Raw genomic sequence first — 25,530 nt, forward strand, 5'->3', positions numbered from 1 at the left:
ATTTAGGATAAAGGCCAAGGTAGAAGCCTCTCTCCCTGACACAGATCCCTGAGGAATGCTAAGGCCACTTTGATATGGGAGCTTCCGGGACAGGCTCATTTCTGTTAAGCCCCTCTGCCAACGCTGGATGGCGCTAGTTATGAGACATGTCATGCTAAGTTGACATCCAGCCTCCGGAACAGACAGAACACGTGTTCTCCATTTTCAACTTCATAATCCTTGATATTTTTGAACACATCTATAGTACTTTTGGGTCATTTGTTGATATTTTTGTTTAAATATTTATTCTTCATTTCAGATTGCTTACAGACACTTTACCTTCTTAATTCCTCTCAATTTCTCTCGTCAACTGAGGTACCCATTTGAACTCAACGACAGAGTCCTTGTGGCCCAGTACTGCATCTCACACGTGGGGAAACAACCGCGTGGTGGGCACCCTCTGAGCTCACAGCCAAGCTCAACCCACAAGCCTTTCACGTGAACCATTGTGATCGTGTTTGTGTAATGGCTTCTGTGAACCTAAATGCAGGACTTTGCATTTATTTTTATTAGCTTCCTCTGTGTTTTAGCCCTGTGTTTAGATGACATAATCAGGACATTTTGAATCCTGATTGTGTCATCTATAAAGTAGCTGTTTCTCCCACTGGTAACTCTGTGAACTTGAGAAGTATTTCTTCTTCGTGTTCAACCAAGTCAATGATAAAAATATTCACCCGAGGCAAGCACAGAGCCCTGTGACATCCTCTAGACACTTCTTCATGTCCTTCAGAATTCTTCTGAGTTACCAAGTCAGCCGCTTGTCTGAACCTCTTTTTAGAATGAATATAAATATATATATCTCCTTCTTGGGGGCAGGGATTGTGACCACTCAACAAATACTAGTGAGCACATGCAAAGGAAGAAATTTGAGCTCTGTTTATTCTGTTATCAAGAAGGACAATCATATACATATTAGCGTAAGTAGAACTTAGGCGTGACTACAGGTAACTGTATAACAACTATTGTGTCTAGGATCCTGATAAAATGCATGACATAGAAAATGTAGCCCATATGTAAAAATGCAAATACAAAATCTTTCCCTGGAGACACAATGGACTATAATGATTTCTTCTTTGGTTCTAAGAAATGATTAGAGATAAAAATAGAAGACTAGTTAGCCTTAATTAACACATTTGCTTATTATTCTTCCCTGCTGGTGACATTAGCTTATGCTCTGTCTTTGGTAGCAACACATACATCTTGTTCGTGGACTTTAAAGTCAGGGCCTCTGAGAGTGGATGTGGGTAAAGGGCCTGATGTCCTTTGAACCACTGGTGTCCTTGGGAGGCCGCAGCTGGCCTCCTGGTTCCTCTGCCTTCAGTTGTGAAGGGCTCAGCAACTGGGCTGCCTGAAGTTAGCAGACTGGGGGCCACTGGAGGAGGCTGGCAGCGGCTGGGCAGCCTTTTCTGCACTGGTCCCTCAGTGCGGGTTCTTCTGTCCCTGGCTGCTGGGACGCTAGTCCTAACATTACTTGATTTCCAGATATTTCTTCTTTGTCCAGCCCTGTAGTTAAGTTTCACTAAGTACTACTGTACTACTGGGAAACTGAGTGCATTACTACTACTACTACTACTACTACTACTACTACTAACAACAGCTAATAACGGCCGACGTTTATTGGCTGTTTACAAAGTATATATGCATTACCTCACTTGATCCTCACTAGAACCCGGAGGTTCTACCTCTAATGGAGGTTGTGCTATTATCCCCTTCATGGATGGGGAAACTGAAGCTTAGGTGCAGTGATCCCTTGCTCTAATCGTGAAGCTGAGAAGTGGCGGCCTGACTCCAGGGGGCCTGCCCCTGACCACTAGGCAACATTGCCTGCCTGCTCACTGGTGTTCCTGCTTTGTCATTTTACACTGGATGCAGTTGGGTTAAACTTAATTCCACAGATTCGCACCGTGTTAGATGTCATAGATATTTCTAATGCAAAGGCAAAATTCCTAGCTGCATGGAACAACCTCAAAATCTCAATGACTTAAAATATCCAACCTTTATTTCTCACTTATGCTGCATGTCCCTTGCAGGTCAGCTGGGGTCTCTGCTCACCATGGTCACTCAAGGAACCAGCCTGACAAAGCAGCCACCACCTCCAACCCTGAAGGTCTCCCAGGATCGGGGAAGAAAGAGACACGGAGTGCTCGCTCCAGCAGTTCAACGCTTATCCCAGGAGGGTCACACATCGCTTCCACTCCCTGTGCGTTGTCCACAACAAGTTCATGGTCCCACCGCCCACAGAGGGACCTGGCAGTGTGTCCACTATGATGACCACACATGGAGACTAAGACAAGACCCACTGCCACACGAGGCAGAGTGGGGCGGATCGTAAGCTGTGTGCCACCGGTTAAAGGGCAGGGAAATAATTTCCATTTGTGGGCTCAGGAAATGCTTTGTGGATGAAGGATGGACTTTTTGAGATGAGTGAGACTGCAGTAGGCAAAGATTGGGTGTAGGGTGGGATGAAAACCTAGGCTGAAGGAAGATTAAGAGCAGGGGCTCAGAGTGGGCAAGAAGGCAACCACCGAGGGAATAATACAGCACAGAGTTCCCGTGGGTGCATAGGAAGGACGAGGTGGGAGGCTGGACTGAGCCAGCGTGGAGAAATCTGTTGTCAGTTGGGTGGCCTGTGGAAGGCACTGGAGGCGGCGGCTGGGACATGATCAAACCTGTGCTGTGGCTAGTTTCTTGGGACAGCGGCACAGAGGGACTTGAACTTATGGCTTCAGGGGCAGGTGCGAGGCTGTTGCAGTACCTTAGGTGAGAGAGCAGGGGCCTGGGCCGGGGGGCCGATGAGGGGAGGGGTCTGAGGCATAAGGTGGACACCCCCAGAACCATGGAATCGGACTTGTTATTGGGCTAGATAATCAAATGTAATCAGAGGGAGTGGGTGAAGGAAAGAAAATGCCCTGATTTCAAGCCTGCATGAGGCTCTTGGATGAATCAACGGCACTTCCCAAGAACGCTGGGGCTGTGTCTAAAGGAAGAGCAAGCCAAGTCTTGCTTTCACAGAAGACAGTGAATATGCTCCTGGTCCCACAGATGTCTGATCTGGGCAAGAGCTTGCTGCTAAACCTATAAAATATTTTCTTCTCCCAGGAACATTTGAATTAACTCATAATTTATTTACTAAGTGCGCTGTAGAACTTGTGTGCTAACCCTCATACATTGACATCGACCATGGAAAGTTCTTTTACAATGTGTACTTTCTTAGTATAGGGACCTGAAGCTGGTGTGAAAATATGTTTCCTGTCTTTCTTGGACTTAGAAGCACACGTATTTTGCAAAAACATTTTGAGAGGCATTAAGGAGGTACAGTGTGCGTGTGAGTTTTATTCCATATGCATAAACAAGAATTCAATTCAGGGAACCTGAGACAGATGGAGAGGGTTTTGCAGAGTCAGTACTGTGTTACACACTGTAACTATCCTGAAGCAAGTCCAAGGTCTAATTAACCCTCCTTAGATGGAACTAAAATCAAAATCCACCAGAGGCTAAGGTTCCTTTAACTTCAATCCTGTCTTGCACACATCAGAGAAATTCAGCAAATACCCGTGTGGAATCTGCCCTGCACAGCAGGCATATCTCTAAAGGCTTAGGATCTGCTTTTCAGTGAATGTAAAGCTTTTGTTTAGTAATAAATCATAGGCATCAGTAAACACATTTTAATGTTTTTTGTTTGTTTGTTTGTTTTTTAAACATCTTTATTGAAGTATAATTGCTTTACAATGGTGTGTTAGTTTCTGCTTTATAACAAAGTGAATCAGTTATACATATACATATGTTCCCATATCTCTTCCCTCTTGCATCTCCCTCCCTCCCACCCTCCCTATCCCACCCCTCTAGGTGATCACAAAGCACCGAGCTGATCTCCCTGTGCTATACGGCTGCTTCCCAGTAGCTATCTATTTTACATTTGGTAGTGTATATATGTCCATGACACTCTCTCACCCTGTCACATCTCACCCCTCCTCCTCCCCATATCCTCAAGTCCATTCTCTAGTAGGTCTGTGTCTTTATTCCTGTCTTGCCACTAGGTTCTTCATGGCCTTTTTTTTTTTTCCCCTTAGATTCCATATATATGTGTTAACATACTGTATTTGTTTTTCTCTTTCTGACTTACTTCACTCTGTATGACAGACTCTAACTCCATCCACCCCATTACAAATAACTCCATTTCATTTCTTTTTTTTTTTTTTTTTTTTAAAACATCTTTATTGAACTATAATTGCCTTACAATGGTGTGTTAGCCTCTGCTTTATAACAAAGTTAATCAGTTATACATATACAATATGTTCCCATATCTCTTCCCTCTTGCATCTCCCTCCCTCCCACCCTCCCCATCCCACCCCTCTAGGTGGTCACAAAGCACCGAGCTGATCTCCCTGTGCTATGCGGCTGCTTCCCACTAGCTATCTATTTTACATTTGGTAGTGTATATATGTCCATGACACTCTCTCACCCTGTCACATCTCACCCCACCCCCTCCCCATATCCTCAAGTCCATTCTCTAGTAGGTCTGTGTCTTTATTCCCGTCTTGCCACTAGGTTCTTCATGGCTTTTTTTTTTTCCTTAGATTCCGTATATATGTGTTAGCATACTGTATTTGTTTTTCTCTTTCTGACTTACTTCACTCTGTATGACAGACTCTAACTCCATCCACCTCATTACAAATACCTCCATTTCATTTCTTTTTATGGCTGAGTAATATTCCATTGTATATATGTGCCACATCTTCTTTATCCATTCATCTGTCGATGGACATTTAGGTTGCTTCCATGTCCTGGCTATTGTAAATAGAGCTGCAATGAACATTGTGGTACATGACTCTTTTTGAACTATAGTTTTCTCAGGGTATATGCCCAGTAGTGGGATTGCTGGATCGTATGGTAGTTCTATTTGTAGTTTTTTAAGGAACCTCCATACTGTTCTCCATAGTGGCTGTATCAATTTACATTCCCACCAACAGTGCAAGAGTGTTCCCTTTCCTCCACACCCTCTCCAGCATTTATTGTTTCTAGATTTTTTGATGATGGCCATTCTGACCGGTGTGAGATGATATCTCATTGTAGTTTTGATTTGCATTTCTCTAATGATTAATGATGTTGAGTATTCTTTCATGTGTCTGTAGGCCATCTGTATATCTTCTTTGGAGAAATGTCTATTTAGGTCTTCTGCCCACCCTTGGATTGGGTTGTTCGTTTTTTTGTTATTGAGCTGCATGAGCTGCTTGTAAATCTTGGAGACCAATCCTTTGTCAGTTGCTTCATTTGCAAATATTTTCTCTCATTATGATGGTTGTCTTTTGGTCTTGTTTATGGTTTCCTTTGCTGTGCAAAAGCTTTTAAGTTTCATTAGGTCCCATTTGTTTATTTGTGTTTTTATTTCCATTTCTCTAGGAGCTGGGTCAAAAAGGATCTTGCTGTGATGTATGTCATAGAGTGTTCTGCCTATGTTTTCCTCTAAGAGTTTGATAGTGTCTGGCCTTACACTTAGGTCTTTAATCCATTTTGAGTTTATTTTTGTGCATGGTGTCAGGGAGTGTTCTAATTTCATACTTTTACATGTATCTGTCCAATTTTCCCAGCACCACTTATTGAAGAGGCTGTCTTTTCTCCACTGTATATGCTTGCCTCCTTTATCAAAGATAAGGTGACCATATGTGTGTGGGTTTATCTCTGGGCTTTCTATCCTGTTCCATTGATCTATGTTTCTGTTTTCGTGCCAGTACCAAACTGTCTTGATTACTGTAGCTTTATAATATAGTCTGAAGTCAGGGAGCCTGATTCCCCCAGCTCCATTTTTCGTTCTCAAGATTGCTTTGGCTATTCGGGGTCTTTTGTGTTTCCATACAAATTGTGAAATTTTTTGTTCTAGTTCTGTGAAAAATGCCAGTGGTAGTTTGATAGGGATTGCACTGAATCTGTAGATTGCTTTGGGTAGTAGAGTCATTTTCACAATGTTGATTCTTCCAATCCAAGAACATGGTATATCTCTCCATCTATTTGTATCATCTTTAATTTCTTTCATCAGTGTCTTATAATTTTCTGCATACAGGTCTTTTGTCTCCTTAGGTAGGTTTATTCCTAGATATTTTATACTTTTTGTTGTAATGGTAAACGGGAGTGTTTTCTTAATTTCACTTTCAGATTTTTCGTCATTAGTGTATAGAAATGCAAGAGATTTCTGTGCATTAATTTTGTATCCTGCTACCTTACCAAATTCATTGATTAGCTCTAGTAGTTTTCTGGTAGCATCTTTAGGATTCTCTATGTATAGTATCATGTCATCTGCAAACAGTGAAGCTTTACTTCTTCTTTTCCGATTTGGATTCCTTTTATTTCTTTTTCTTCTCTGATTGCTGTGGCTAACACTTCCAAAACTATGTTGAATAATAGTGGTGAGAGTGAGCAACCTTGTCTTGTTCCTGATCTTAGAGGAAATGGTTTCAGTTTTTCACCATTGAGGACGATGTTGGCTGTGGGTTTGTCATATATGGCCTTTATTATGTTGAGGAAAGTTCCCTCTATGCATACTGTCTGCAGGGCTTTTATCATAAATGGGTGTTGAACTTTGTCGAAAGCTTTCTCTGCATCTATTGAGATGATCATATGGTTTTTCTCCTTCAATTTGTTAATATGGTGTATCACGTTGATTGATTTGCGTATATTGAAGAATCCTTGCATTCCTGGGATAAACCCCACTTGATCATGGTGTATGATCCTTTTAATGTGCTGTTGGATTCTGTTTGCTAGTATTTTGTTGAGGATTTTTGCATCTATGTTCATCAGTGATATTGGCCTGTAGTTTTCTTTCTTTGTGACATCTTTGTCTGGTTTTGGTATCAGGGTGATGGTGGCCTTGTAGAATGAGTTTGGGAGTGTTCCTCCCTCTGCAATATTTTGGAAGAGTTTGAGAAGGATAGGTGTTAGCTCTTCTCTAAATGTTTGATAGAATTCACCTGTGAAGCCATCTGGTCCTGGGCTTTTGTTTGTTGGAAGGTTTTTAATCACAGTTTCAATTTCAGTGCCTGTGATTGGTGTGTTCATATTTTCTATTTCTTCCTGGTTCAGTCTCGGCAGGTTGTGCATTTCTAAGAATCTGTCCATTTCTTCCAGGTTGTCCATTTTATTGGCATAGAGTTGCTTGTAGTAATCGCTCATGATCTTTTGTATTTCTGCAGTGTCAGTGGTTACTTCTCCTTTTTCATTTCTAATTCTATTGATTTGAGTCTTCTCCCTTTTTCTCTTGATGAGTCTGGCTAATGGTTTATCAATTTTGTTTATCTTCTCAAAGAACCAGCTTTTGGTTTCATTGATTTTTGCTATTGTTTCCTTCATTGCTTTTTCATTTATTTCTGACCTGATCTTTATGACTTCTTTCCTTCTGCTAGCTTTGGGGTTTTTTTGTTCTTCTTTCTCTAATTGCTTCAGGTGCAAGGTTAGGTTGTTTATTCGAGATGTTTCCTGTTTCTTGAGGTAGGCTTGTATTGCTATAAACTTCCCTCTTAGCACTGCTTTTGCTGCGTCCCATAGGTTTTGGGTTGTCGTGTCTCCACTGTCATTTGTTTCTAGGTATTTTTTGATTTCCCCTTTGATTTCTTCAGTGATCACTTCGTTATTAAGTAGTGTATTGTGTAGCCTCCATGTGTTTGTATTTTTTACAGATCTTTTCCTGTAGTTGATATCTAGTCTCATAGCGTTGTGGTCGGAAAAGATACTTGATACGATTTCAATTTTCTTAAATTTACCAAGGCTTGATTTGTGACCCAAGATATGATCTATCCTGGAGAATGTTCGATGAGCACTTGAGAAAAATGTGTATTCTGTTGTTTTTGGGTGAAATGTCCTATAAATATCAAGTAAGTCCATCTTGTTTAATGTATCATTTAAAGCTTGTGTTTCCTTATTTATTTTCATTTTGGATGATCTGTCCATTGGTGAAGGTGGGGTGTTAAAGTCCCCTACTATGATTGTGTTGCTGTCTATTTCCCCTTTTATGGCTGTTAGTATTTGCCTTATGTATTGAGGTGCTCCTATGTTGGGTGCATAAATATTTACAATTGTTATACCTTCCTCTTGGATCGATCCCTTGATCATTATATAGTGTCCTTCTTTGTCTCTTGTAATAGTCTTTATTTTAAAGTCTATTTTGTCTGATATGAGAATTGCTAGTCCAGCTTTCTTTTGATTTCCATTTGCATGGAATATCTTTTTCCATCCCCTCACTTTCAGTCTGTATGTGTCTCTAGGTCTGAAGTGGGTCTCTTGTAGACAGCATATATATGGGTCTTGCTTTTGTATCCATTCAGCCAGTCTGTGTCTTTTGGTGGGGGCATTTAATCCATTTACATTTAAGGTAATTATCGATATGTATGTTCCTATTCCCATTTTCTTAAATGTTTTGGGTTTGTTATTGTAGGTGTTTTCCTTCTCTTGTGTTTCTTGCCTAGAGAAGTTCCTTTAGCATTTGTTGTAAAGCTGGTTTGGTGGTGCTGAACTCTCTCAGCTTTTGCTTGTCTGTAAAGGTTTTAATTTCTCCATCAAATCTGAATGAGATCCTTGCTGGGTAGATTAATCTTGGTTGTAGGTTTTTCTCCTTTACTTTAAGTATATCCTGCCACTTTATCACTTTAAGTATATCCTGCCACTCCCTTCTGGCTTGCAGAGTTTCTGCTGAAAGATCAGCTGTTAACCTTATGGGGATTCCCTTATGTGTTATTTGTTGTTTTTCCCTTGCTGCTTTTAATATGTTTTCTTTATATTTAATTTTTGGCAGTTTGATTAATATGTGTCTTGGCATGTTTCTCCTTGGATTTATCCTGTATGGGACTCTCTGTGCTTCCAGGACTTGATTAACTATTTCCTTTCCCATATTAGGGAAGTTTTCAACTATAATCTCTTCAAATATTTTCTCAGTCCCTTTCTTTTTCTCTTCTTCTTCTGGGACCCCTATAATTCGAATGTTGGTGCGTTTGGTGTTGTCCCAGAGGTCTCTGAGACTGTCCTCAGTTCTTTTCATTCTTTTTTCTTTATCCTGCTCTGCAGTAGTTATTTCCACCATTTTATCTTCCAGGTCACTTATCCGTTCTTCTGCCTCAGTTATGCTGCTATTGATCCCATCTAGAGTATTTTTAATTTCATTTATTGTGTTTTTCATCATTGCTTGGTTCCTCTTTAGTTCTTCTACGTCCTTGTTAAATGTTTCTTGCATTTGGTCTATTCTATTTCCAAGATTTTGGATCATCCTTACTATCATTATTCTGAATTCTTTTTCAGGTAGACTACCTATTTCCTCTTCATTTGTTAGGTCTGGTGTGTTTTGACCCTGCTCCTTCATCTGCTGTGTGTTTTTCTGTCATCTCATTTTGCTTATCTTACTGTGTTTGGGGTCTCCTTTTCACAGGCTGCAGGTTCATAGTTCCAGTTGTTTTTGGTATCTGTCCCCAGTGGCTAAAGTTGGTTCAGTGGGTTGTGTAGGCTTCCTGGTGGAGGGAACTAGTGCCTGTGTTCTGGTGAATGAGGTTGGATCTTGCCTTTCTGGTGGGCACGTCAACATCTGGTGGTGTATTTTGGGGTGTCTGTGGCCTTATTATGATTTTAGGCAGCCTCTCTGCTAATGGATGGGGCTGTGTTCCTGTCTTGCTAGTTGTTTGGCATAGGGTGTCCAGCACTGTAGCTTGCTGGTCGTTGAGTGAAGCTGGGTCTTGATGTTGAGATGGAGATCTCTGAGAGATTTTTGCCGTTTGATATTACGTGGAGCTGGGAGGTCTCTTGTGGACCAGTGTCCTGAAGTTGGCTCTCCCACCTCAGAGGCACAGCCCTGATGCCTGGCTGGAGCACCAAGAGCCTTTCATCCTCACGACTCAGAGTAAAAGGGAGAAAAAATAGAAAGAAAGAAAGAGGATATAATATAGTGAAGTAAAATAAAGCTATTATAAAGCAAAGCTATACAAACAAAATCTCACCCAGAAGCATATACATATACACTCACAAAAAAAGGAAAAGGGGAAAAATTAATATATCTGGCTCCCAAAGTCCACCTCCTGAATTTGGGATGATTCGTTGTCTATTCAGGTATTCAACAGATGCAGGCACATCAAGTTGTTTGTGGAGTTTTAATCCGCTGCTTCTGAGGCTGCTGGGAGAGATTTCCCTTTCTTTTCTTTGTTCAAACAGCTCCGGGGGTTCAGCTTTGGATTTGGACCCGCCTCTGCGTGTAGGTCGCCTGAGGGCGTCTGTTCCCCGCCCAGACAGAACGGGGTTAAAGGAGCAGCTGCTTCGAGGGCTCTGGCTCACTCAGGCCGGGGGGAGGGAGCGGTACGGAGGAGGCGGGGCGAGCCTGCTGCGTCAGAGGCGTCGTGACGTTGCAGCAGCCCGAGGCGCGTCGTGCGTTCTCCTGGGAAAGTTGTCCCCGGATCACGGGAGCCTGGCGGTGGTGGGCTGCACAGGCTCCCGGGAGGGGCGGTGTGGAGAGTGACATGGGCTCGCACACAGGCTTTTTGGTGGCGGCAGCAGCAGCCTTAGCGTCTCACGCCCATCTCTGGGGTCCGCGCTGATGGCCGCGGCTCAGGCCCGTCTCTGGAGCTCGTTTAGGCGGTGCTCTGAATCCCCTCTCCTCGCGCACCAGGAAACAAAGAGGTAAGAAAAAGTCTCTTGCCTGTTCGGCAGCTCCAGACTTTTTCCCGGACTCCCTCCCGGCTAGCTGTGGCGCACTAGCCCCTTCAGGCTGTGTTCACGCAGCCAACCCCAGTCCTCTCCCTGCGAGCCGACCGAAGCCCGAGCCTCAGCTCCCAGCCCCACCCGCCCCGGCGGGTGAGCAGACAAGCCCCTCGGGCTGGTGAGTGCTGCTCGGCGCCGATCCTCTGCGAGGGAATCCCTCCGCTTTGCCCTCCGCACCCCTGTGGCTGCGCTCTCCTCCATGGCTCCGAAGCTTCCCCCCTCCGCCACCCGCAGTCTCCGCCCGCGAAGGGGCTTCCTAGTGCGTGGAAACCTTTCCTCCTTCACGGCTCCCTCCCACTGGTGCAGGTCCCGTCCCTATTCCTTTGTCTCTGTTATTTCTTTTTTCTTTTGCCCTACCCAAGTACGTGGGGAGTTTCTTGCCTTTTGGGAGGTCTGACATCTTCTGCCAGCGTTCAGTGGGTGTTCTGTAGGAGCAGTTCCACGTGTAGATGTATTTCTAATGTATCTGTGGGAAGGAAGGTGATCTCTGCGTCTTACTCTTCCGCCATCTTCTCTCAAGACCACCCCATTTTAATGTTTTTATGTTGTTGTCTTCTAATCCGATCAGGAATTCCAGACAGTTTAGTAAACAGGTGAATGCAAAGCCAGGAGTGTATGAGTCAGCTTTTTCTTGGGATTTTTGTGTATTGTGGACAATCATATTGATTCCATATTGAAGGAACAAGTTCTTGGTACCTGAGTCACAGAGACCATACAAGGTCTTGCTACGTAGAGTATGGTCCCTGGACCAGCAGTGCTGGCATGACCTGGGAGCTGGTTAGAAATGCAGAATCTCGGGCCACACCTCAGACCTCCTGAAGCAGAACCTGCATTTTAAAAGGATAGTCAGGGGATTTTGGTGCACACTGAGGTCTGAGAAACACTGACATAAGGGACCCAACACAGGGAGTGGACTGAAGGAAGTTAAGTGACACGTGACCTGCAAAGAGCCGGAAGCTGGGTCATTTTCAGCCGAACCTCGGGATTTCTCTAAATCCGGGAGCTTTCAGCTGCCTTGCATCATTATTGCTTTGCTCTTTTTCCCCTGGAGTTTCATTGACAAAGTTGTTGCTGTTACTTTTCTCCTGGCATATTAGGAGGATGCAATTCTTTTCAGGAGGTTGACAATTTTTTTCCATGCAGGCACATTTAGTCTTCTTAGTTCCTTATTCCCTTGGAGGGTCTTTGAAAGCAAGGACCGTTTAGTCTTTCTAGACTCATCTTCTAGACTGGACCTTTCTGGTCTTCCATTAGAATCCTTCTATTTCAAAGTGATTGAAGATTGTCCAGCCACCTAGCACCTCTCAGCCTTTTGACACTCATGCCCCATTTTGAAAAATGTAAAGATTCCATGTCGTACTATTCAGTGAAAAAAGCAAAGTCCAAAAGAGTGTTTATAGTATGCTACCCTTTGTGTAAGAAGGGGATATAAGAAAATAGGTGTCTGATCACTTGTGCAAAAGAAATACAGAGAGGATAAATCAGAAACCAAGGATGTTGGCTACCTATGGGAGGCAGGTGGGAAGGGTGGAGAGAAGAGGAAAATGGGAGAGGGTGGGAGGGAGGAGGAGGGAGCCATCCTTCTCTGAGAACATCTTATGTAACCAACTCTTCCTCTTAGACCATAGTAATGCTTCACATATCCCCCCAATGAATAAATAAATAAATAAATAATTCAAAGCAACCAGGATGTGGATGGGGAGACCCAAAATGGGATACAAAGACTAACAAATGAATTAACTCTATTGCATCCAGACTGGATACTGTGAGGCTAAGGACAAAAAGAACTGTGTATAAACACTGCTTCTTATAGGAGTATGGGTTAGCAGGTCTGGAACTACTTTATGTATATAGTGGAATTGAACAAATAAGTAAATATATCATAGATAAATGAGAGCTGGGTTCTCACTGTTGGAGAAGGATGTTACAAATAAGAAGAGGAACCAGTATAAAATGACCCCTGGGGTATTAGTTTGGAATCATAGGTATCAGTATAAATCCATAGTTTTTAATATATATACAGAGAGAGAGAAAGAAAAAGATATGAGGCCCTAAAAGCAATACCACCTCAGTAATGATGAGCACACCTACAACCCAATATCAGGGTCTCTACACACCGCTCTCCAATAAAAGGTTTCAGGGCTTTTGAAGAAGTGGCTGATTCTCAGCCAGGGCATGGAAGACACCAGATGAGCCTGGAACATCTTGATTGCCAGAAAATAGGAAAATGCTGCAAAAAAACCATGAGCGTTTGTTAAAGAAAAATTCAGGAACTATGAAGGAGCCAAAAGCTGAAACAATCTGAGCAACAAAATAAATAATGATAGAATTGAATTCTAACCTAGAATAAAATTAATGTACATAAATAAAATAAATATCCACATTAATATAATAAGGGAACAATAAAACACATAACTAATTATGGTAAAATATACATAACATAAAGTTTACTACCTTAACCACTTTTAAGTGTACAGTTTTGTGGCATTAAGTACATTCACACTGTTGTACAGCCAACACCACCTTCCATCTCCAGACCTCTTTTCATCTTGCAAAACTGAAACTCTGCACCTGTTAAACAATAACTCCCCATTCTCCTCTGGCAACCACCATTCTGCCTTCTGCCTCTATGGATTTGACTACTCTGGGTACCTCATATAAGTCGAATCACACAGTATTTGTCCTTTTGTGACTGGCTTATTTCACTTAACATAATGTCCTCCGGGTTCATCCATGTTGTAGCATGTGTTAGAAATTCCTTCCTTTTTAAAGGATGAATAATATTCTGATGCGTGTATTTACTACATTTTGTTTATCTGTGGACATGGGTTGCCGCTATCCCTTGGCTACTGTGAATAAAGCTGCTAAGAACATGTGAGATCCTGATTTTATATTTACAAATTCTTCACTAACTTATCAGATGTTTACAATATCTCCGGGAAACTGGGATCATTATTATTTTCTTGTTTTCCAGATGAGCAGGCAAAGTTTTGTGGTTACTGTGTGGCAGAGCAGGGTCTTGAATGAAGGTTTTCGAAATCAACAGTTCTTGAATTCTGGCTCCATTGATTAGACATGGGAGGCCACATATATCTTTCCTTTGCTTTTGTTAGGAAAGGGAATATTGCCTAGAAGAACATCTCCCAGTGACTTCACTGGATAATGGAGAGAGGGACAACCACCCTAGATTTCCAAAATAATGGGGGTACCTCTACCCTGGGTTTCCAAAACAATCTGAAACACGTTCAGGGGTCCAGAGTGAATATGGCTCTTCTTCCTGTGAACTCTTCTTTCCTATTCTGGAAGCCTCTGAGGCCTGGGGTGACAAGGTGAGGAGGGGATGCATCTCCCAAACCGACAATGATGGGGGATGCTCCACGATTCCACGTCAGTCCCCCTAGATGTCCTCCTTCCGTAGAGGTCGGGGAATCTGATGCCCACAGGACCCTGGCTGGATGGGGGGTAGTAAAAGGAAGACCTGGGTTGGGGGGTGCAGTGGAGACAGCACTGGTTTCTGGGGTACCTGGTACCAGAGCCACCCGCTGTGCCTGGCCCACAGGAAAAGCTGTCTCCAGCCCTGCTGAAAGGCACCAAGACATTAACTGCCTGTAATTTTGACATGTCAGATACTTAATAAGGAACAAATTAGCACTTGGGTCTTTTTTTTTTCCCTGAGACAATCCAATTTCTACGCCAGGCACCAACTTCTATATTTCAAAATGCATTTTTGAAGGTTAATTAGAGAAGCAGCAGAGATAGTGTTTTCCAAGAGGGATTTTTCTGCTTCCTTCCAGGTCTGTGGATGGCAGAAAAAATAACTTTCGGACACTGTAAATTGAGTATGTGAAGCTGTGAGAATAAACCCATCTCATTAGTCATCGTGTCAATTACAGTATCTAAGGAACAATTTTGTAGCAATAGCATATTTATTTGATGTTTCGAAAGCTACCTGGACCCACTGTTAGGGTGGTATTTGCTCTTAATGCTCCAAGTACCTCTTTAACAAAATGGCACTCCATAAAAATTTAGTGTGTTCCTACTGTAATTACATGGCCCTCGTCATTTTTGCATTTATGATATAAACTATAATGGCTGTAAAATCCCACAATTAACTTTCCTTGCGCCAACATTTCATACTTGAGAAATTCTCATTACAAATTTCATTACTGATTCACTTATCTGTAATTTGTCCTATGTAACCTAAAGAATATTAACAAATTTAGAGTCACTTTTGCTCTATTTAAAACTAGATATAAAAGTCTCTCACCTAGCAAGTCAATCTTGATATCACAAAGGGCCCCGAAATGGCTGAAGTGCGGTAGTGAGGATGGGAAGGGGAAGAGACCATGTGCTTGGGAAGAGTGGGGTGAATGTGGAGGGACATAAGCGGGGTGCCATTAAGCTCACCCACCTTCTCAGCGAGAGGCAAAACGCCCTTGACCAAGTCCCAGGGGAACAGAGCACAGCACACAGGGGGAAATGGTGGGGAAGGGACATGAAAGACTGGAGTTTCATATCCAGGGCCTGGGAATCCTCTCCACTTCTGGCTCAGTCTCTGTCTCTGGTGCTCCTTTCTCTCTTGGGGGCCAGGTTGGCTGGAGCAACTCCTGCAGGGTTGTAACCAGCTCTTTGGCTGAGTTGCTTTGGTAGAAAGTCTATCGAAGAAACTTTGTTGTTAGGAAATGGAAAAAGGGTTCAACAGGGGAGGAAAAGATGACTGGGAAGGTCCCCTTGAAATGCTACCTTCATTTCAATTTTCTGTCTCCCAGGGCACAGATTGGCTTGTGGTGAGATTTGGAGAAACTTACCACCTCCTCTATCCCCTACACACCCCGCTGTCCACCTTTTAAGGCAGAAACAAATCTACACCCACCTTAGAGTGAAGTGAAAGTTGACTGACCTGGTGTCAGGAGACCGGAATTCTAATCTTCATTCTGTCACCTCCTTGCTGGGCGACAGGGACAAGCTTTGTGACCTGTCTGGGAAAGGAAGCGGTTTCACTAGAATGAGCACTGAGATGCCCTAAGTTCCCCCAAGGACAGTTCATTTCCTAGATCAACCCCAGAGCTTCTCTTCCTCCAGCAAACGGGTGACATGGAGGCCAGAAGTCCTGGGTTTCCATAACACTGATCTCCACCAGGAGCAACCTGAGTAAACATTTTCCCCCAATAACCTCCTGTCTCAGCATTTTGCTGCCTTCCATAACTGCATTCATTTTATTCTAATTTGTAATTAACTTTTACAAAATTAAATTGGAGATAGAAAATTACTGTCCTGACCTAAATAATCCTGCTGCTGGATGTGGCAGTGTTAACACAATCAACAGTACGATTCATAAATGAAAGAAATGTTGTCATACTTATTACTTCTGTGTGCTCCATCTTTTATAGAATATTACTGTGTAAATTGAAATTTTATATGATTTAATAAACCTCAAAAAGGTATTATGGCCAAGTAACCACATCACTGTAACAAATCGTCCTCCTACCTCATTACAGAGCTTTCTCCTCATGCAGGGCTCACAGCCTCATTATAAGAGCGGAGCCTTTGACAACCCAGAGCCCATTAAAAACACCTTGAAGAAAGGGTACCCCGCACTGTGGAGCTTCAAAATCTATACCAGACTGGCATCCTTGAGGACAGGTTTATAAAATGAGGAAACGGTTCCTTTCATTTTTCATCCTAGGAGTCAAGCAACAACCGTGTGATCTGGCCCCATCAGCCGGCCCCCCACGCCCCTAGGTGACCCAGGCCAAGTTCTGCACGGACACAGACACTGCTGTCAAACAATCCAATGGCAGCAGAGGAGGGGTTTATTACTCTCCAAATCCTTAGCTGGTTTTATAGGGTTACTACTTTAGATTTAAAGTTTCTTTGTTTTCGGAGCACCAGAGCTCCCTTATGCTGCTGATTGCCATTTTTCACAGGTTTCTGCCTCACCCAGGAATTCATTAGGGCGGTAGCAGAAGGCACCGTGGGCAGAATGGACCGGCAGTGCCATTCCAGCCCCAGTGCCCGGTCTCTCCCGTTGGTGCCCATGCCTCCGCCACACGCCCCTGTTTTCCAATTTGGCATGAGGGCATGCAAGCGCTCTGATCATATGCGGTGGCATGCAAGCGCTCTGATCATATGCAGTGGTTTTCTCGGAGCCTGGTGTGATTTCTGTAGCTTCCAGCCATGTGTGGGACACACTTGCACTGGAGAATTTAATGACTTGTTTTACTGCTCCCTGCCGCCATCAATATTTATCTATATTAACTGAAGAAAGGCATTTCTGAAGAAAGGCGTTTCACACCTCTGAGCATTATACAGTAATTCTAAAGTCGTAAGTTGTACCAAATTCTATGGGCAAACACAGAGATACAGTGTGAATGGAAATAACCCAACTCTAGGTTTTTAAACTTGAATTGTCGGCAGCAATCTGGGAAACCAAAGGCAAAATTATTTGAGTTGCTAGAGGTGAGAATGACTGAGTAAAAAGCAATGGAAGCGATATTTTCTCTGCTTGGTTTTTCTTGAATTAACGAGAACACCTTGCAAGTGTATGTAATAGAGAAGAAAATTGCAGACAAGGCAATGAGACGATGCAGAAGAGAACCATGCTTCTTTCTGCCTTTCATCTTTCAGGCAAGCAAGCCTGGAATTCTCCCTTCCCTATTTCCCCTTATCCGCCTCTGCCTGGGTCAGTTTCTCACTCTCCGTTTCCCCCTGCCAGAGAGTCTTCTCTGACCCCACCTGATGCAGACATTTCCTGGCTTGCGTCTCTTCAATGCACTTGTCCAAAGAATATCTCACTTACGAGATGGTTTGTTCCCTTGCTTCCTGCTTGCCTCCCCACTAGCTTCTTGAAGGCACAGATGAGCCAGGCTCACTCACTATTCTGCCCCCAGGAAGGAGCACAGGTACATGGTGGGTGAGGAGGTCACCTTCCATTTACAGAGTGTTATCCACCCTAGGAGATCACAGGATTGAAGCACAGTGGGTATTTCTACTATCTGACCACAGCATTTTGAGCCAAAGGCTTGAAAAGGATCATTTAAACATCTCATGCTTGAGCTTTCCTCAAAGACCAGCATTTTCAAGGGTCAAAGAATGTGGGAGACCAGTTGGGCCAAGCTTTCACCTTCCAGAGGAGAGAACATAGTCTGAGAATGATTAAGAGGCTCATCTAAGGGCGTCTGGCACTTTGCAGTGGCAGAAGCAGCTCCAGAACCTGGGTTTCTGGTGACTTCTGGTTCTGGCTCTTTCTAGACACTGTACTCTGTCTCCAAAGTTAAGCTTTCCAGCCAACAGCTTCTAGAATGGCTTGACTTTCACATTCTGGTCTGAAATATACTTCCTATAATTCTCCCATCTTCAGAAGTTATGTTTATGGGACATCTGGACAAGAGAATTAGACCTCAATTCATAATAGATAAGGTTTACATTTTTAATGAATTCGAACTTCACAGAAACTTTGTAACTGTACTATTAAGCCCGACACACTTAGGTTTTATATTAATCCAAGACTACTCACCCAGCAACTTTACACACTTTGGAAGAAACACGAGACTTGGAAATAGAAATAGTGAACAGAAGGACACATGTTCAGGGGGAGTCTGATTCCCAGTCTTCCTGAAGTTGTAACAACCTGCTGTTATTTGGTGGATCCCATAAAATAGGACTGACACATTACATATTTTCTTTAAAAGTAAAGTGGAATTAATTTATTTTCATTTTAGAGCTTGGAAGCACGCCTTGAATTAACCAGAGATGCCCTGGAGGATGAACGGCAAGGCTGAGAATCACTGAATTGAGAAGCTGAGAAGCAGTAGGTAAGACCTTGTGTATATCCATCTACATTCAGACATGACTCTTAACATGACTTATAAAGTGATTCATGTTCCTTAAATAAATAGACAGGCATAGATTTAAAAGAGGTCAAGAAAAAAAAGCTGTTCAGAAAACACTGGTGCATCCTGCTGTTTTCAGAAGACAAGGGGAGATATAGGTCTAATTTCATGCCATCCTAGGCCCCAGCACTCATGATAAATAAAATTGTCTACTAAAATAAAATATCCTTTCTCTCAGTTCCATCTGATTAACAACAGTTCTGAATAAAATTAATTGTCTATTTATTTGCTAAAATTATTATGTGCTATTTGCTTATCTATCTTTGCTAGGTAAAGAAAAGCATGGTTCATAATATGGGGCAGAATCTTGAAAAACAGGAAATATGTAAAGCTTTCTTTCAACATCAAATCAATGTCTCATTTTCTTAGTGATTAATTCAAAATGAGCATCCAGCTCTTAACGTTTTAACTGATATACATCTCAATCTTTTATTTACTCTCTATACCGCCTAAGCAGGATCATTTTAATGTCAGTTGATCATCTTATTGATATTCCCCATATAAGGTTGGTGGAACCTGCACAGACGATAAAACAGTTTTAGGTATCTCAAAATCAAGGTACAGAAATATTTTCTTCATTCTTTCAAGCTAACAGGCACTGACAGGTATTCAAAGCATCAAACTGTCAACACCGGGACTTCTACTGTCGTCTGCATCATAATCTGTTTCTTAGTAACACTTGGTCTGAGCGGCAGTAATAGAATTAATTATACTTCATTTTGCTGCCTTTAACAGTATTGACCAAATTTAAGAACAAATGAGAAGTGCTTATCAAGCTTGAAGAAAATAATCCATCAGTGGCACAATTTAAATTCTCTGCAGTTCTCTTATTAATCAAAGTAACACTTACTATCCTATCTCCACTTCCCATTAACAGTCATTAAGCCCTGCTGCTGATTGAAGCAATTTCTTTAGGGATCTCAACCTCATTTTTAAGAGAACCTTCTTTAATGGAAAACAATATCATATAAATGCAGCGACTTAGTAGGAAGAAGGTTCTTCAATCGTGTTCTGACCTTGATATTTCTCAACGGTGTAAGTTCAAAAAGTACACAACTGCGAGCTTGGGAACTTCAAGAGTGGATGGGCTGCCCTTGCCTCAGCACCTGAAGGAGGCATGAAGCCAACAAGCAAAGCATAGACTTGGGTTAAAACCTTGCCAGCCCTTCCAAGCTACTGGGGTCCCCGGGTTATTCTTTCACTCACAGGGTCAGATGCATCTCAGAAACAGGGAACACACTGAGAAGTGTTAACCAGGAATACCTTGGTCTTGACTTGTGGCTCTGAGCAGGCACATGGCAAGACGTCTGGAGTCGGAAGACATGGCCTGGAGGCAGTACTCAACCCTACTAACCCGCGGCATCTTTTTTTTTTTTTTTTTAACATCTTTATTGAAGTATAATTGCTTTACAATGGTGTGTTAGTTTCTGCTTTATAACAAAGTGAATCAGTTATACATATACATATGTTCCCATATCTCTTCCCTCTTGCATCTCCCTCCCTCCCACCCTCCCCATCCCACCCCTCTAGGTGGTCACAGAGCACAGAGCTGATCTCCCTGTGCTATGCGGCTGCTTCCCACTAGCTATCTATTTTACATTTGGTAGTGTATATATGTCCATGTCACTCTCTCACCCTGTCACATCTCACCCCTCCCCCTCCCCATATCCTCAAGTCCATTCTTTAGTAGGTCTGTGTCTTTATTCCTATCTTGCCACTAGGTTCTTCATGTCCTTTTTTTTTTTTCCTTAGATTCCATATATATGTGTTAGCATACTGTATTTGTTTTTCTCTTTCTGACTTACTTCACTCTGTATGACAGACTCTAACTCCATCCACCTCATTACAAATACCTCCATTTCATTTCTTTTTATGGCTGAGTAACATTCCATTGTATATATGTGCCACATCTTCTTTATCCATTCATCCGATGATGGACACTTTGGTTGCTTCCATGTCCTGGCTATTGTAAATAGAGCTGCAATGAACATTGTGGTACATGACTCTTTTTGAATTATGGTTTTCTCAGGGTATATGCCCAGTAGTGGGATTGCTGGGTCGTATGGTAGTTCTATTTTTAGTTTTTTAAGGAACCTCCATACTGTTCTCCATAGTGGCTGTATCAATTTACATTCCCACCAACAGTGCAAGAGTGTTCCCTTTTCTCCACACCCTCTCCAGCATTTATTGTTTCTAGATTTTTTGATGATGGCCATTCTGACCGGTGTGAGATGATACCTCATTGTAGTTTTGATTTGCATTTCTCTAATGATTAAGGATGTTGAGCATTCTTTCATGTGTCTGTTGGCCATCTGTATATCTTCTTTGGAGAAATGTCTGTTTAGGTCTTCTACACATTTTTGGATTGTAACCCGCGGCATCTTGAGCAAGTTGTCTATTCTTTCTGTTTCCATTTTTCCTTTGAAATAGAAATAATACTATCATCTGCTAGACTTACTTTTCCAAACTGTTGTAGAAAGCACATGAGAAAATGTATGTGAACGTCCTCTGCAATTGTTAAACCCTCTGCAAATGTGAACTATCCGAGTTATAGAAGTCACTGATGGTGTATCGTTCGACACTATCCCCAGGTCCTTGCCGGATGCTGATCCGTAGTAGGTGCCCAATTAAGCACTGAATTAATACTAAAGAAGCCTTATTTCTAAAAATGAGAATAAGGTAATCCATGTGATTCAAGTGAAACAATGGTCTTTTCAAAAACACCTGTAATATGTGTGGAGTGGAAGGGGCCATGGGTGCACAAAGCACAACTCTAGGGCACTGGGTGAAAACAGTGCATTCCTAGAATCAGGGGAATTTGGAGGGCAATGTCTTTGGGGCTAACAAGAGTTCTGTGATCAGTATGATTGAGGAAATAGTGATCTTAAGAGGAAAAAACCCAGAGAATGTTGGTGATTGGTGAGGTAAAGCAACACCCACATGCCAGTTTGGTGGTGCCAGGAAAGATGTTACTGCTGGGACAACTTCCTCACCAAGTACCCCCTGCCTTCTGCCCCTTGGGATTCAATTTCAGTGCCACTGACAGCAGCTTCAGTAGCTGGGCTGTTAAATAGTCGTCACCAAGTTGAATGCAAAGGAATCACATATCAAGGTTGGGGATGGACTTGGGCATTAAGCTCTAGGACAGCATGTTATCCACCAGTGTACAGTGTCAGGGCATCTAGTTTTCTAGACTCTCACCTCTTCCTCTGCATAAACCCTTGGAAACCAGTATTTCCTTCTGGTTATTCATTGTAATTCACCATAATCCCAATATTTATAAAAGCCATATACAACATGGCACTGGTTATAAAAAATTTCAAGGTGGTAAAACACTCAGTATTCATCCTGTTCCATCTTATGCATGAAGAAACTGGCTCAGAGAGGTCCAGTGGCTTGCCTGAGGTCACCCAGCTGGGCATGGTTGGCCAACTGAACTCATTCAGAAGTGACCTCACTCTTTTGAGCAGCCTTCTGAGATCTGTTGTGAAGCCCTTCACTTTCTCCCAGAGAAGGCTGTGTACCTATGAAGGAGGCCCAAAGAGCCCTCTCAGGAAGGACTTCTGCACAGGCCTGTCCCCTTCTTATTTTTATGCTTTAAGCATGGAACCCTTTTGCTTTGGGTTGGCTCAAAGATAAGGGTTTCAGAGATCGGACAGGTGAGACAGATGCATTATTTTCCTTTAATGGTCAAAGTCCTAGGAGAGATCAATCAAGACCTGGACCTGAATTTGCTTGGCCAGCATAGACGTGAAGACGCTTTTCAATAGGCTGTTGGGCCTGATGAATAAAGACAATCAAATAAACAAGGAAGAGATGGAACCACCGCAGATTCCGATGACCACTGATGTTTCCAACTGCAAACCATGCCCTGCTCTTGAGATGTTCCCAGAGGCCAAAAGAGAGCAGAGTTCAGCAGGGAGTGAATTTTCTTGCCTTGAAGAGATGAAGGGCACCATCCACCACTTAATTTCTGATAAGACATTAAATGCATGATTCTCATCTTTAAGAAATGAAACACTGAGCTGAATTTTGCATCAATGGAATACCTACTCCTGTTAAAGCACTTATAAAGGAAAACATCTACAAAATGTCCCATTAGGCTGATACATTTATAACACTATGAAAAGTATGCCAGCAGTTTCAAAGCCGACTAGAGCATTGTGTTTAAAGAGTATGAATGGATTTGAGTTTAGCAATATTTCATTAACAAGAACAAGTTTAGCCATCACATCCCTTCCCAATATTTCCCACATTTACTTTCAACTAGGCATCTGTATGCCATGACAGAATGTGGACATCATCTTAAAAAATCAGTTGTAAAATGAATGATATTAAATGGACTTTCACAGCGTGAAGACATGGAAATATATTCTCATCTTGATGTGTGGGGCTGTACAGACATAAATGCCATTAGCATTAATGGTAATTATGTGCGTAAATCCCCATGCTCCGGATGAGACTATGCCCCTTAGTTTGCAAATACAATAACGGGCTCATTTTTGAGACTAGAAACAGCTGAGACTTTCTTCCCCCCTCTCACTGGAAGAGAGATCCAGAGTGGCTTAGAGCGTAAAATCTGATCACCCGCTTTCCCAAAACATGCAGTTCAAGCACTTTAAAACCCTTTTACCTCGGAAAAGCTGCAGATGTAGAAAAAAGTCTCAAACTGCAGTCTGAGTACTCCAGTAATTTATGCCAGATCATTCACAGTTCCCTGTCACCTGCTAGGGTGGGTACACTGCAGGAGCTATACACTCTCATAGCCAACTTGTTTTATTATGGTCTGATAAGTAGCAAGAATAATATTTTTCAGTCAACCCAGAAAAGGCTGTTTAGCTACAATGAAAATTTGCAGAAAGTAAGCAAATTTAGCATCCTGCTCACCAAAGCCAATATATTCTAATCTTATTAAAACATGCAGGTAGATGACAGTGCCAGGGAAAAGGTTCAAGTCTTCTGTTTTTAATTCTTAAATTAATAAGGCGGTATGACCCAGTGCTTGGTTAGGCCTCACCTTATACAGTAGGAAAACAAGAAGTCCTCTTTGCCAAAAAGTCAGAAGACATTACCACAGAGGGCCGCCTGCTTTATAACTTTACAAACACTTCATCAGGAGAAGATGGGGCAAGGAGACATGTGTAATTAAAATATACTAAAAAAACAAGCCATTGTGGCTTTCAATTACAATGGAACTAAGAAGCAACCATATTATTTCTACAAACTATTTTCACTTAGCACAGTTCAGATGGAATTATTGCCATGACCTTTTAAAAATGTGAAAGAGTGAATCAATACCCTTTCAGAGGCAAGATTGCAGGAGCAGAATTGGCCGTGCTGTAATAGTGTGTATTTCTGCATCAGAAGGCAGTTGAAACCTAATTATCGTCAATCACATACAAGGTAGCTCCCCGTCCTGATGAGCCCAGGCGGGCAGCAGCATTCCCCGGGAGGGTCTGTGCATGTGAGTCTTCGTGGAGGAGGAGCACGTGTGGTGAAGGGGCCGGGGGATCTCGGAAGCCCTGGGCCGGCAGAGTAAGGCTTACAGGTGAGTTATAGGGACTGTCACTCATTTACAATAACTAACACTGGCCTGTCAGAAACAGCCACCTGTAAATGATGTATGAATGGCTGGCAGCCTGCCATCCCCCAATAGACCTTGCAGCCAAGAACCACGTTTTATTGTCGAGGTCATCGGAATGCTTACTTGGATACATGCCATATACTATTAAAAAATAACAAACAGCCAATCAGCAACATTTCTTAAGGCTCAAGGGCAAAATAGCCAACCTTCCTTTAGAAAATAGAAAACGAACATCCAAGATCCATTTTAGCAGGTAATTTTTTAAATTACTTTTCCCTAGATATAGAGAAGCAACGCTCTGGAGAAGCCTGAGGCTGGCGATACAATGTCAGGTGGAGAGAATACATATGGATATTCACTTTTCCTAAGCTCTTTTATCCATGATACCAGCAAAACAAAAACAAAAACGAACTCCTCTTCATCAACAAGAGTGACAGCCCCAGTTGCTAGACTACGTGCTGATAAGATCCCAGGCTATGAAAGCCACAGGAACCAGTTAGCGAGGCAAGGAAATAAGGACCGCAGGTTTGATTTTTCTATTCAATTCCATCTTTTTGGAATCTGCCTGAGACACTAAGATAATCTTATATACTATGACACTTTTTGGAGGGTTTGATCAATCTTTTTTATATACCATCAGAAGGCTATATCATGTTTTAAATTTTATTCAATAGCCTAAATGTGAGCAGAAGTTGCAACATTATTTCAACACAAGAAACACAACATTATTAAATGTTACGGATATTAAACCATGAAGAAGTGTTTGACAACCCCTTGTAACTTTTCTTTAAAGCCAAAAATGTCTATTCTGTAGCCATGCACTTTCAAATATCATCCCGTCTCGCTTGGGGTTGAAAAATCTCTGTGATAATCAGCCCGCACAGTCCTGTTTCACCAACTTCGCTTGCTGCCGCGGAAGTGAAGGATTCGACATATTTGTTAACATTATATAGTAATTGGACAGTCTTTTGTTCAATGCTCTTAATGCTCTTAATGTATCCTAGAATAAAAACATTAAAAATGCACTTTAAAAAACCGGGAATACTCATTTCACACAAGCAATAGTTTTTAATTTTGAAAAAGAGCCTAATTGAAATTACATTTGTTATGCAGAGACTACCAGTAATTATCTTGGCTTCAAATATGCAAACGCAAAGATTCCTTTGGAACTGATGACTCTTTTCAGAAGTGGCTACTGGTTGAGTTCGGTGATCTGGGGACTGGCCTGTGAAGCAGGTGGTCCCAGGGGTACTGGACGGCCTTCCAGAGCCGCTGTGGTAGCACATGTGCCAA

At 42.3% G+C, this 25,530-nt stretch overlaps 1 long non-coding RNA gene across 9 annotated transcripts in view; it reads left to right on the forward strand.

Annotated features, from left to right (window-relative positions):
* The first annotated feature begins 9,974 nt into the window (after window positions 1-9,974).
* Window positions 9,975-25,530, forward strand: part of LOC309631550 — a 122,798-nt gene continuing 107,242 nt past the window's right edge. For 3 of the 9 annotated variants that reach the window (XR_014246346.1, XR_014246347.1, XR_014246348.1), the window contains exons 1-2: window positions 10,237-10,680; window positions 18,483-18,575. This is a non-coding gene — a long non-coding RNA (uncharacterized lncRNA). Of the gene's footprint in view, window positions 10,681-18,482; window positions 18,576-25,530 lie in introns of all 9 variants that reach the window. The other 6 variants (XR_014246343.1, XR_014246344.1, XR_014246341.1 and 3 more) reach the window with 5 other exon arrangements.

This window comes from Balaenoptera borealis, assembly GCF_965194805.1.
Source record: "Balaenoptera borealis genome assembly, chromosome: 7".
In the NCBI taxonomy this organism is placed as follows: domain Eukaryota; kingdom Metazoa; phylum Chordata; class Mammalia; order Artiodactyla; family Balaenopteridae; genus Balaenoptera; species Balaenoptera borealis.